Source organism: Suricata suricatta, chromosome 1, assembly GCF_006229205.1.
Source record: "Suricata suricatta isolate VVHF042 chromosome 1, meerkat_22Aug2017_6uvM2_HiC, whole genome shotgun sequence".
Classification (NCBI taxonomy): Eukaryota; Metazoa; Chordata; class Mammalia; order Carnivora; family Herpestidae; genus Suricata; species Suricata suricatta.
The window spans coordinates 85,595,644-85,609,423 of record NC_043700.1 but is presented as its reverse complement, the minus strand read 5'-3'; the positions used below and the strand labels follow the sequence as shown (position 1 = coordinate 85,609,423).

General features: G+C 35.9%; 1 pseudogene; it reads left to right on the top strand.

Moving 5' to 3' along the window:
* Positions 1-2,961: 2,961 nt before the first annotated feature.
* Positions 2,962-9,331, top strand: LOC115301304 (annotated as a pseudogene).
* The last annotated feature ends 4,449 nt before the right edge of the window (positions 9,332-13,780 follow it).

Genomic DNA, 13,780 nt, shown 5'->3' with positions numbered 1-13,780 from the left:
TTATATTAATTTGCCTCCATGTACTTTCTTATTTCTTCCTTAGTTTGCTGGTTTACCAGTTCACTTCTTAGTAGGATGTTCTTTTTATTTTATTATATTTTTACATTAAAAATTGTTTATTTTTGAGAGGGGAGGGAGGGCAGAAAGTGAGGGAGACACAGAATCATCCAGAAGCCAGCTCCAGTGAACTGCAATGTTAGATCATGACCTGAGCAGCTCCAATGAACTGCAATGTTAGATCATGACCTGAGCTGGCCAGACACTTAATGGACTGAGTCACCTAGGTGCCCCTCCTTAGTAGGATGTTATTTATCCTCCATGTATTTATGTATTTATGGTCTTTCCAAATTTTTCTTGTAGCTGACGCCTAGTTTTATAGAGCTATGGTCTGCAAACAGAGGTGGTATAATCTCTCGATCTTTTTGTCCTGGTTGAGGCCTGTTTTGTGCCCTAGTATGTGATTTATTGTGGAAAATGTTCCATGAGCACACAAAAAGAATGTGTATTTTGCTTCTTTACAATAAAATGCTCTAAATATATCTGTTAAGGACATCTGTTACAGTGTGTCTTTCAAAGTCATTGTTTCCTTGTTGATCTGCTTATATGAGCTGTCTGTTGATACAAGTGACATGTTAAAGTGCCCTACGATTGTATTATTTCAATGAGTTTCTTTAAGTTTGCTACGAATTGGCTTATATATTTGGCTTCATCCAAGTTGGAGGCATAAATATTTATAATTGCCAGATCTTATTGTATAGATCCCTTAGTTATGATATAGTGCCCTTCTTCATCTCTTGTTACAGTGTTTGTAATAAAATCTAGTTTGTCTGATACAAATACGGCTACTACAGCTTTCTTTTTATGTCGTTAGCATGATAAATGATTCCCCATCCCCTCATTTTCAATCTGGAGTTTTCTTTGGATATAAGATGATTTCTTGTAAGAAGCATATCAATGGGTCCTGTTTTTTGTTTTATTTTTAAATCCATTCTGATGTGCTATGCCTTTGATTGGGACATTGAGTCCATTTATCTTTAGAGTAGTTACTGATAGATATAAACTTAGTACCATTGTATTACCTGTCACTGTTCCTATAGATTGTGTCTGTTCATTCTATTCTTTGTCACTTTTGGGCTCACTTTTCTGCTGGAAGCGTCCCTTTTAACAATTCTTGCAAAGCTGATTTAGTGTTCATGAAGTCCTTTAGTTATTTTTGGTTTTGTAAACTCTTTATTTCTCCTTTTATGCTATATCACAGCCTTGCTTGATAAGTATTCTTGGCTGCATATTTTTTCCATTTACCACATTGAATATATCATGCCACTCCCTTCAGGTCTGCCAAGTTTAGGTGAACAGATCCGCTGCTTAACTGTATATGTCTACACTTGTAGGTTAAGGACCTTTTGTCCCTGGCTGCTTTCATAATTTTCTCTTTATCTTAGTATTTATTTAGCAAGTTTCACTCTAATATGTTTTTATGTTGGCCTATTTTTACTTTCCTTTTCTTTCTTTTTTTTTTTAGGGGAATTCTCTGTGCCTCTTGGACTTGAATACCTGTGTCCTTCCCCAGATGAGGTAAGTTCTCAACTATAATTAAGTTTAAATAAACTTTCTTCCCCCTTTTATTGCTCTTCTCCCTTGGGGACTCCTATGGTAAGGACATTATTGTGCCTTATGGAATCACAGAGTACCCTAAGACTATATTAATATTCTAATAGTTTTTTTTCCTCTTCTTTTCAGCTTTATTATTGTCCATTATTGTATCTTCTTATATCACCTATTAATTCCTCTGTTTTTCCATCCTCATTGTGATTACATTCAATCAGTCTTATTTTTTAGGTATTGCATTTTTTATTTCAGCCTAACTAGTCTTTTGGTCTTTTATTTCTTCAACAAGTGTTTCTCTCTTGTCCTTTATGCTTCTTTCAAGCCCAGCTAGTATTCTTATTACTTCTGTCCTAAATTCTTGTTCAGATATACTGTTTATATCTGTTTGATAAAATCATTGGCTGTGGTTTCTACTTGAACTTGAACTATCTTTTGGGAGAATTCCTCCACCTTGTCATTTTATCTAGGTTTCTGTCTTTTGTGTGTTATTAAAACTTGATATGTTTCCTGTTCCTGAAAATAATGCTATATTGAGAAGAGTTTATATGCTTTCCATGTCTTGGCACTTCAGGAAGTGTTTCTGGCATACTCTGTGTGCACTCTGCTGTTATGATTTGACTGTTCTTTCCTCCATGTCAGTCCTCTGCAGAATTCCTCCTTGCTTGTAGGGGGGAGGATTTGAACCTTTAACCATATGTACTTTGATTTGTTTGTTAAAATAAGCCTGATTATAAAATAAAATAAAAACAGAAAAAAACCTGATCTAAAAAGAGAGAAAAGGAAAGGGAACAAAAGAAACCAAGCAAAGAAAAACTATAAGTCTGCTTCCAAAGAGCAAAGAAAGAAAGGAAGAAAGAAAGAAAGAAAGAAAGAAAGAAAGAAAGAAAGAAAGAAAGAAAGAAAGCTGAAGCCAATGCTTCGGAGTACTCAATGATCAGTAGGCTTGGTGCATATGGGGATCCTGTATTGATTTTTCTGGAAGAGATTCTAGTTATCCTGGCTGGTAGTCAGACCTTCCCTAGTACAGATCCCACTGCAGGGCACAGGGGGGCAGGGTTTGCTGTAAGCACCTCCAGCCTCCATTGGGGCACTGTGTTGCTCACTGAAGTTCCTTGGGGGGAGGAAGATGGCATCACTCCTCTCTCTCAGCCCCAGGGCAGGGATCTCTCACCAGCTGCTGTTCAGGAAACCCTCACAGATGAGTGTGCAATATCTCCTTCTGAGTCCTAGGGTTCTGTCAGATCCCCACTCTCAACACCTCTGTATCTGAGTCTTTAACATGGTGCCAAAGTGTTTTATCTCTGGCATGTGGTGGAGATTCCAAACTCTATATATTAAAGGACCTGGCAAGGTATGGACCCACTACCTTCCTCTGGGGGAGAGCTTCATAGCACTGTGCCCGGTGCTGTTCGGTCCCAGAAAAGCAGTCACATGGCTGCACAGGTGCCTGGAGTTTATGGTAAAGCACAGCGAGAGGCTGTAATCAGGTTACCCACCCTCTGCATGTACCTCTGTCCCCTGCCTTTTAATGTGCTGTTCAAAGGTGTCGGCCCTTTTTTTTTTTTTTTTTTTTTGTCTTTGGGAGAGCAATATACCCTTTTCCAAATGCACTCTGGGAAAAGAACCACTCTCTCTCAGTACCACCCAGTGGATCCTCACACTACCCTGTCTGCTCTCTGCTCCTGGGCCTCAGTCCTCCTTCCCCCAACGAACACCACTGTCTGCCTGGGTCAACTTCAGTGAATGGCACCAACTTTCGAAACTTCAATATTTGAGCTCCAATGTTTGCAAAAACTTGTGGCAATCTGCTCCTCACTATTCCCCAGTCAATGATGGAGGGAGTGTTTTTCTTGCACAAATCTGATGCAATGCTTTCTCTCCTTCTTTGCTTCTCTTCATGAAAAGGGCTCCCTATACTCTGTGGCACTGTGGTTTTTATCTCCCCCAATTCATGTCTCTGCAACTCATACCTGCCAAGTTCTCTCTCTCTCAAACTGTGCAGACCTTTCTCCCAATCCTCAGATTGATTTCCTAGGAGTTCAAAATGTTTTGGTGTTTATCTAGCTGTTCCAGGGATTACACAAGGCCAGGGTCCTCCTACTACTCCACCATCTTAACTCTGGGTTAACTTTTGACTCGTCAAGTATACTTATACTTTCATTTCTTTTTTTATGTTTATTTATTATTGAGACAGAGAGAAACAGAGCATGAGTAGGGGAGGGACAGAGAAAGAGGGAGACACAGAATCGAAAACAGGCTCCAGACTCTGAGCTGTCAGCACAGAGCCTGACACGGGGCTTGAACCTGTGAGATCATGACCTGGGATGAAGTTGGTTACTTAACTAACTGAGCCACCCAGGTGTCATTACTTTCATTTCTTTTATGGCTTATTTTTCAAGGAAGTAATAGAAGCAGATACAGCATCTAGATGAAATTCAGAAGTGAAAATGAGAGCACTCTATTTAAAGATGGGTAGATAAAAGGCTCATTTTCATGGGCATCTAGGGTACGTAAATTCGTGTTTGTGCTCTATGATGACTAAGTGTACTTATCAGTAGATTGAGAAACCCTGCCGAAGCATGACACATGCACAGATGTTTGCAAATATTCCATTGTGAGAAGTCTGGAATCATGTCTGACCCTTCCACCTGCAAAGTATTAAAACTTGAGCAATTTGAGCAACATTTCCGATCCCAGAATTAAATCTATTAGAATTTTTGGAAATATCATAAATAATTGACAAAAGTGCCCATTACCTTTTCTTATAGTAGAGGATAATTGTCAGCAATTCTGGATGATAATAGTTTATAAATATGTTACAAATACCTTTAGATTTATTTTGTGTTCTTTATGATATTCCTCTATCAGCCTACACTCCTCAGCAGGGCAATATATGCTAATAATTGTGATTAAATTCATAGAAGTACTTAAGCCAGCAATGTATTTGTGCATTTGTTTGAAATCTAAAAGAAAATAAAAGTTGAGTTAATTTTTGTTTTCAATACATCCATTCAATGAGACAATGTATGTGCTTTATTCATACTTGTTTTAGTTCTGTTGATAGATTGCTTGAATAATGCAGTAAAATACAGAAGCCACAAATAAAAAAATTATAATGGATTCTCTATAGATGATGATTAGTTTCAATAATTAAAGATATATTAAATGGTGGGGCAGCCAAGTCATAAATTTTATTATTACTTTTACTGTTGGTTGTTACTGTTTGTTGTTAAATAAGATTTAGTAAATAAGATCAAAATATATTTGAATTTGGAAGTGATTTACCAGAAATTGTTTCTTCAGGATGAACAGAAACAGATATTTATGGGAACTGTAGAAAGGGTAAAAATCAGCAGCTTAAAGTCAGGCATATTTAAGAAGCTCATTATTTCTACTCAAGTACTCATTAAGTATACTCAGAAATGAACATTTAATGATTTTGGTTAATCAGAGTAAAAAGGTATACTCTCAAATTATAAAATCTGTATTTTCCTTTACTAAGAGTTAAAATATGGGTAATAGAAAAGAAAAATTACTTGTTATAAAGTTTAGCTCTTGAGACTGGTGAGTAATAAAATATGCTTATTTAGGATTATTTGCTAGAACAATGGCATATGTATATCTACAGTTGCAATAATTTTAGAGCTTTTCTGACTACTATTGAGTGCTTTAAATGTGCTGTAATAAATTAAACAATCAAGTTTATGTGTAATTCACAGTTGTTTTATTCCACTTTGTAATAAATACATCTTGAAAATACAAAGTTTCAAAGGTAATTTATGTGATACTTCAAGAATCAAATTTTTAATTCATATAAAACATTGCAGCAATGTGAGATATATTATAAACGATAATTGTAAAAAACAAAAGAACTATAATATCATTAATTATATATATTCTAAATCCTTGACATCTTTCAAAAACATTATTATGTAAGTAAAAATAAGAAATTGAAATTTCAAAAAAATGCATATATTAGCTCCTGAGGTTTATGCTATTATAATTAATGAAAAATGTACTAAGTATACTTTTGTGAGCTTTGCTCTATCAATTTTGATAATATCAACCATTTAAGAAATAATATTTTATGAACTTATTTGCCTTTTACACTCATATGTTTTGTGATTCTTACCTGCATGCTCAAATGTTTTTTCTATAATTTATTTTTTTTTCTAATTTCCAATTATTCTTAATTTCTATAATATATGTAAAGAAAAAAAGAGTAATAGATATGACCAAGTGTGAACAGCATGTTCACACAACATACAGATGACAGTTAAAAGGTTATTTAAGCTTGACTTTCTGAAATGACAATGTGTAAATTACATTTACTTCTAAGCAATTAAATAAGATATCATATGTAAGTAACTTATCAGAGTTGCTATCTAATAGTAGTTATCTTATGCATGTTAGTTTAACCTTTTATTCCAGGGTAGAAATTTATCTGAACAGTTTGTAAAATAATTCAAGAAATATACTCTCATTTATTGCTACCCATCCCATGGTTATACAAAAGAGAATGATAAATGGCCCCAGCATTTGGGGATCTTTGTCTCAGAAAATCAGTGAAAAATTATTACAAGCAGTGAGTCCATAGTTAAACAGGCAGGCTACATACTTCCCATGTTAAAACTATTGTTTTAGTTATAAAGCCTCTTCATTTAAGGATCTAAATAATATTGGTTTGACTTAAATTAAGTTTACCCTTGCATACACACACACACACACACACACACACACACACACACACACATATATATATATATGCCAATGTTACCTCCAAACTTGAGTAGATTACAGTTTCTTGTTCTTGCCCATAAATTCATAGGTTTTTTGACTTAGGCATTCCAAGAAACAGTCTTTCATACATATATCTTTAATATATCTGAAGAATTCTAATACTGAGGTAAAAAATTAGATACATCAGAAAACACTAAGTTTGAGGCTTGACAATGCATTTATTCTGGCCATGTTAGTGTACATATATACGTTTGTTTTCCTTTTATATTTGAATGTTATCTTTGGTTTTCCCAAGTATACAAATGGGAATTTTGTGATCTTGTGCCCTTAATAAAAAGAAGTAAAGACAAAGCTACCACGATCATCAGCCAATCCTACTGTGAACAAATTAGTTTCTAGTGATCATCCATGAGAGGCAAACATCTTCTTCCAGAACACTGGGGTTCCATTTCTGTTACCGTTCCTGGTACAGCAAATGACACTTTGGTGCCTGATAGAGTTTATTTGCCTCTTAGGTATACCATGCTTACTGAAGCATTGCACAATAATATTAACTTGGATGGTAAATTCAATGAACCAGTGCACATCATCCCCAGTTCTGTGCTATGCATAGCACCTAAGTCACTGTAGGAAATTGTTTTCAATTTGAATATTATCCAAGAAAAAAATGATAAGAACAAAGGTAGAAAATTACAAGCAACAACATTAAATATTAAGGTATATGTTAGTTTTTCTTATCAATTGCATGTCTGCTATTCCTAAATTTTCACTCTTCTAGACCTTAGTTCTATACAAGTAGTTTATTATTTTTCTTTAAGTATCTGTTCCCCTCCCCACCTTTTTTGACTTGGTGGTCGTTTTTATTTTGTTCTTATCTCTTACACTGATGGTCTCATACTCTCTACTGCTGCTCTTGCTTGCAAGCCTCCTCACTTTTCTTCTTAGCAAGACAGAAATGTGGCAAGAAACCAAAATAAGAAAAGGAATTAATACCATAAAAAACTAGTTTTTATCTCATAACCTTAACTTATATACCCATTTTCTACTTCAACTAGAAAATAAATTATAGTACTAGGATTTATTTATGATCTCCAAACAAGACAATCTATATCCAGAAAATTTATGTTACATTTTAACTCTTGTCCCAGTATCTGTATAAAATATGTTGAAATAGAAGAAGAAACACACACAAAAAAGAATAAAGATCAGAAAAACCAATGAGTTTAGAATTTTATTTTTTTGAAAAACAGTATATCTGTAAAATGACTTCAGTTAAGCTAACACAATATTAAGAATATAATTAAGTGTGTGTGTGTGTGTGTGTGTGTGTGTGTGTATGTGTTGAAGATAGTAGGTAAGGCGATACAGTAGAGAACATTTAAAAAAATTATTATACCTCCCTCTGGACAAAGAAGAAGATGTTGTTTGCCAGCTACCTTAGGACCAGCTGAGGCTGAAGAAAAGGCAAGATTCCAGAGATCATGACAAACCTCTCTGGTCTCTCAGAGAGAGCCTTCTCCATATGAGTACCAGAAAAACTGGAGACTGTGATCATCAGAGGATTTTGGAGTTGGAGGTATTTTTTCAGAGATCTATGTTGCCCAGTATCCACTCCATAGGGGATGAAAGAAAAAATGTCAAATGCACAGGCCATTCAGGTAAATCCTGAAGGAAATTTAAATGTAATGCAATTGCTCAGCAAGGACAGTCAAACTGCTATGTCATTTATCGTAAATAAAGTGACCTGGTTCCCATGGAAGTGATGAATGCAGATGATCCAGACCTGCAAAGACCTGATGAAAGAGATACCAGAAAAGACAAGGGCAGCCCTAGAAAAATCTGTGTCAGAGAAGGTTGCTGCAGCCATGCCAATTTGAGTAGCTGATAAACTAGCTCCTGCTCAGTGTTTTTCATACTCACCATCTCAATCAAGAGTGGCTTTCAACTCTGGAGCTAAACAGAATTATTTGGATAGTGGGAATGCAAAAAGACCCAGTGGAACCTCCAAGGTTCAAGATTAAAAAGAAAATTCTCCAATTTTCTTCTGCACCTGTCATGTATTCTATTCAAAAGATAACCATGAAGTAGCAATAAGAATGGAAGATTCCTCCTTGTATTTCAAACTGGAAAAATGCAAAAGATTGTACAATTCCATTAGACAAACATCTGGATGCTTACAGAAAAGGCTTGCAGACATTTCATATCAATGAGAACATTGCCAAGCTGGGGAACTCTCTATATTGCTGATAAGAAGGTTCTTGAAGGTGTAAAAATATATGCTCAAGTAGAGAGGAATATGGCTCAAAAAGTAAAGGAGAAACATCAAGAGAAACTTAGAGAAAAAACCCCAGAAAGCCAGTGAGAGAAGTGCTGGGATCAAAACCCATGTGGATGAGAGGGATGAAATATGGAATGTCAGGTGAAAAGACAGAGAGTATGACTGGAATCTTTGTAGGGAAGCTTCTAATAAGAGGCCAAAACTACAGAGAAATGAAAATTGAGGTGTCAGTGAAGTCATTGCACTTTATGTGCCCAATCCTCAGACGTCCAATAATGTTCGGTATGACCAAAAGCTCTTCAACCAATCCAAGGGCATGGACAGTGGTTTTGCAGGTGTAAAAGATAAAATTTACAATGTTTCTAATCAAGGCTGCAGAGGTACCAAAGATTATGGCCCATAATATTTACAGGTCCAGTAAAAATCTGAACAAGGACAGGTATGGTGATGACTTGGAAGCCAAAATAAAGACCAACAGAGTTGTTCCCAATAAGGAGTTTTCTGTTTTCTGGTTTAGACCATAGGCAAAAAAGCTTAAAAGGATCAGTTCAGTTTGAGGAAGGTCTTTTTTATTTAAACAAGTTTTTGGAAGAAGCCAAACAGCAGAGTGGCTCTAAAAGACCCTCAGATAGCATGCATCCCAAAAATCATGAGCATGAAAGCAAGAAGAGGAAGAAGGAGTTGTTATACTTCTCTCCAAAGTGAATGATCCTTTTGGGGTACCTGCGTGGCTCCCCTGGATGAGTGTTCAACTTTTGCTTTTGGCTCAGGTTGTGATCCCAGGGTTGTAGGATAGAACCCTGCATCAGGCTCTGCACTGAGCCTGGAGACTACTTAAGATTCTCAAGATTCTCTCCCTTCTCTCTTTCTTTCTCTCTCTCTCTCTCACTCACTCTCTTCCTCCTTCTCTCCCTCTCTCTGCCCCTCTCACTGACTCTCATGCTCTCTCTCTCTCTCAAATTAAAAAAAAAAAAGGCCGATGAACTTTTATCCAGAACCCTAATGATACAAGTCAGATGGAGAAACACTTTGTGAATACCCAGAATAAGAACCAGATCTAAGTGTCAGACCCCAACACTACTTTCTATTACAAGAATAAGGGAGGATGGAAAATTCTCTGAACTATTTAATTTTTTTAAAAGTGGGTTGTGTTTGTGCTTCTACCTTTTAGCACTTAGAACATACTGTCCCACACATGTAATTAAGACCACTTCTTTTTGTGTGACATTAGTACTTTGGAATTAATATTTTGTGTAAGAATGACTGTTGATAAATAAAATTGCCCAACCACAGTGAGTGAAAGAATATCCATGCACATACTGGACCTGTCCTGCCAAAAGACATTTGCCCCTATTGTGCTTTGTTATAATTTGGAATGGGAAAGTTAGCTCTTGCTTGGTGCAGTGATTTGTTTTAAATATAAGCATTTAGATAATAAAAATAAAAACAAAACAAAATCACCACAGATTTGCTTAAAGTATTCTTGAGGAAACTTGTTGTTAGAGAATATTATCTATCTTTTGTCCTAGCATAACTCACAACCTTACAATCTTTTTATTTTTTATTTTCTTAATGTTTCTTATTTATTTTTGAGAGACAGTGTAAGCAGGGGAGGGTCAGAGAGAGAGGGAGACACAGAATCTGAAACAGGCTCCAGGCTCTGAGCTAGCTGTCAGCACCGAGCCTGATGCAGGGCTCGAACCCATGAACTGAGAGATCATGACCTAAGCCGAAGCCGGAAGCTCAACCAACTGAGCCACCCAGGTGCCTCCCACCTCCGCAATCTGTTAATGCCTCTCAAAAATGACTGTGCTATATCGATAGCCCATTCCTTTATGAGATCATCCTGAATGTGGGCCAGTTAGGTGGAACTTTGCAGAATCTTAGCAAGACAATTTGGAAATGAACCTGAAAGTAATAAGCAGAAATATAAAAATCATTTATTAGAAGTTGAAAGGAGGGGAATAAAAAGACATTAAGAATCAGTACAGAAATGAAAAAGAAGAAATGAGAATGGGTATTTACACACAAAGGGAAGAAAAGAAGGAAAGAAACAGAGGAAAAGAGAAGGTAAAGGAATGGATTTAGTACACAGATAACACTAATTCCCTTTGAAGTATAATTCTCACGTCTTAACACAGTAGGCTTCCATGTCTTAATCAATAATAGCTCATCTTGTGTTAGAAGGTCTTCCTTACATTTATTGAAATGTGCAAACTCTCCTCCTAGAGGCTTGTTTTCCTATAACACCTTGCTACCTCATATGGAGTCTTTAGACCATCAATGGCAGCATCACCTGGGAGCTTGTTGGAAATGCAGACACTTAAGCCCTTACCTGCGCTTACTGAATCAGAATCTGCATTATGACAAGACCCTAAGTAATTTTTAAGACACATACATACTTAAGAAGCACCATATATTATATATTTTTACATTTTAAAAATAAGACCATTTTAAAATTTATGAAATTTCAAACCAGAATGATTAAGTAAGCAAGCGATCTTTCAGTGTTTGGATGAATTTTACACTGGGCATTTAGGATTGTAGAAGGATAGCAGAGAGGCTGGAGGACTAAGTGAGCACAGGGAATATAGGACAGACTGTTGGAGGCTGACTGCAAATTTTTGGGAAAGGCAGGAATAATAGTATAACACATGGTTCCAACTGAAAAGCTTTGAAACAAACTTAATCAATATTTTAGGGGAGATGTAGGGAGTCACTCATTACCCTGAATCTCTTTTGTGTCATGTAGGAGTTTTGGGCCATAGAAATATTTTTGAATTATAGTAAGGTGTCTTTACTGAGCCCTGGTTGGAGTTTTAGCGTAACAGATGGAACAATGAATCCCTTAGGCATTAGCTTGCAAAAATGGATATCTATGTCTTTTGTTTGTGGCTTATGTGAGTTTTTGTAGGGTAATAGGAGAAAGAAGTGAACAGTGAAGGAGCATGGTGCTTTCTGAACCTTGACTACTATCAAGGTGCTGTTCTGAACTTGCAAGACTGAATAGCTGAGGTGATTTTCTTTTCTTTTCTTTTTTTTCTTTTCTTTTCTTCTTAAACCATTGTGAAATTTAGCAACATTGAATACTGGTTCTGAAAAAAAGTCACCAAAACAATTATGAATAGCAGGAGACTTAATTACTGCTTATATGGCAAAGGAGTAAATATATGCTTATATTTTTATTTTGTTCTGACAGCATATACCAGGTTTCCGGATCAAAAGCAAAATTGATTATTTATTTATGTAACAACTTAGTACTGTTGGGCCATGCTCCATTTTCCTCCAGAGGGCAATGGGTGAGAGCCAGGTGGACCTGCTTGTGGAGGGGAATAAAGGGGTCCCATACTATAGGAGAAGAATCAAAATAAAGAAATTAGAAGCTTAATATATAGATGTTGGCATACTAACCCCACTCCTCACTCCAGTCTATGTAGAAATAGACAAGTCTTTTTTACTTTGGAATGTAAACAAATCCTCTCTTTGGGGAAAAAGGGGAAAGTCACCTAGGTTCTCACATTTTGGAATGTAATCAGTGGCTCTGGGTTTTATTACAATTTGAAATAAACACATGGGTCCAAAACTATCACCTTAGAATATGAGGAGTAAATGAGTTCAGGAAGAAAAGATACACTCTTTATCATTATAGAGTGCTGTTTATCTCTATTGGAAAGTCACGTTTGTGCAGAAAACTAAAATATTCACATTCAACAGGAGAGCACCACCTGACAATGTCTTAGTAACATCTCTGAAAGAGAATGGCAAAATTGGGATGCTTGTTATGATTTTGACATCTTGTTTAAAGAGGATATTTTAGGGGAGGGGCTACATTAGGATAGGAATCATGATGTAATGATTTAGAATTGGTAACAACAGCCAGGCAAAGTTTGTAACAGGGGATTAAAAGAGTTGTAAGGTGTAAACTATTATTTGAGGCTTCTTTTTAAAGAGTTTCTGTATTTTTAAAAAGTTCCTGAAATGAAACTTTTTAGAACTTGACCTTGCTGAAAAAGAATTTTCTAGCACAGTAAACTCATCTTAATGAAGATAACAGGATCGTATATTTATGTTAATGTAAACTGTAAGCTGTGTAAATCATTTTGATTTTCAATCCATTGCATGTATCTTTGGTGTTGGTCCCACATCCCCTTCATACCACAGTGTGATACATGTATTCATACCCCTTGATTGGATCTCTGCCTCTGGTAGAGCAGCAAATCCATGGGATGGGTAATACACGTAGATAAGGAGACAGGAACAACAAATTATCAGTATTTGTGAGACATAAACTTCTTGGGGAAGTTTAAAAAATGTATGACCCTAAAGATTGTGGTGTGAGGAGTGTCAGGGAAGATGCCAAAGTCCTTCCTACATAAAAAACTAAGACTCATTGTCATTTGAGCATCTATGTGAAATGAACTTATGTTCACCTCTAGGCTGGTAAATTTTGGCAAGCTTGGGTTTTATCACTGAGGTTCTGAAGAGGCAATGCAGTTTCTTGTGGGTCAGTTAGAATTCTCATTCACATAAAATTGGTCTAATTATTATTAAAAGATGTATAATACTTCTTTTTGTTAATGAAACTTCAATGTTATTTTGTGGAAATATTATTTTTCTCTTTTATTAAATTTTTAATATTTATATTTGAGAGAGAGACAGTGTGTGAGTAGGAGAGGGGCAGAGAGAGACAGACACAGAATCCCAAACTGGCTTCAGTTGCTCTGAGCTGTCAGCACAGAACCCAACCAGGGTCTTGAACTCATGAGCCATGATATCATGACCTGAGTCAAAGTTGGACACTTAACCGACTGAGCCACCCAGGTGCCCCAAGATTATTTTTCTCTTATTTCATTTGTTTTACAAAATATTGGCAAATAAAAATACATCAACAAACATACTATGAAATTATGCAAAGAAAATATTAGGAAAACGTGTGTATAGAAATGCTATAGAAGAGAACAAAGAAAAAGAATATTCACTTGTCAAGCATTTTTTAAGTATAAACAAAGAATGATCTGTATGTACAACATAATCACTTTAAAATCTAAAGCCTGATTAATTTGTTTTTTGTAAAACCTATTTGCATTTGTAAATAAATTAGAATCATCAAGTCGTGAATCAGATTAGGAAACTGAAAACAAATCAGTTAAATGG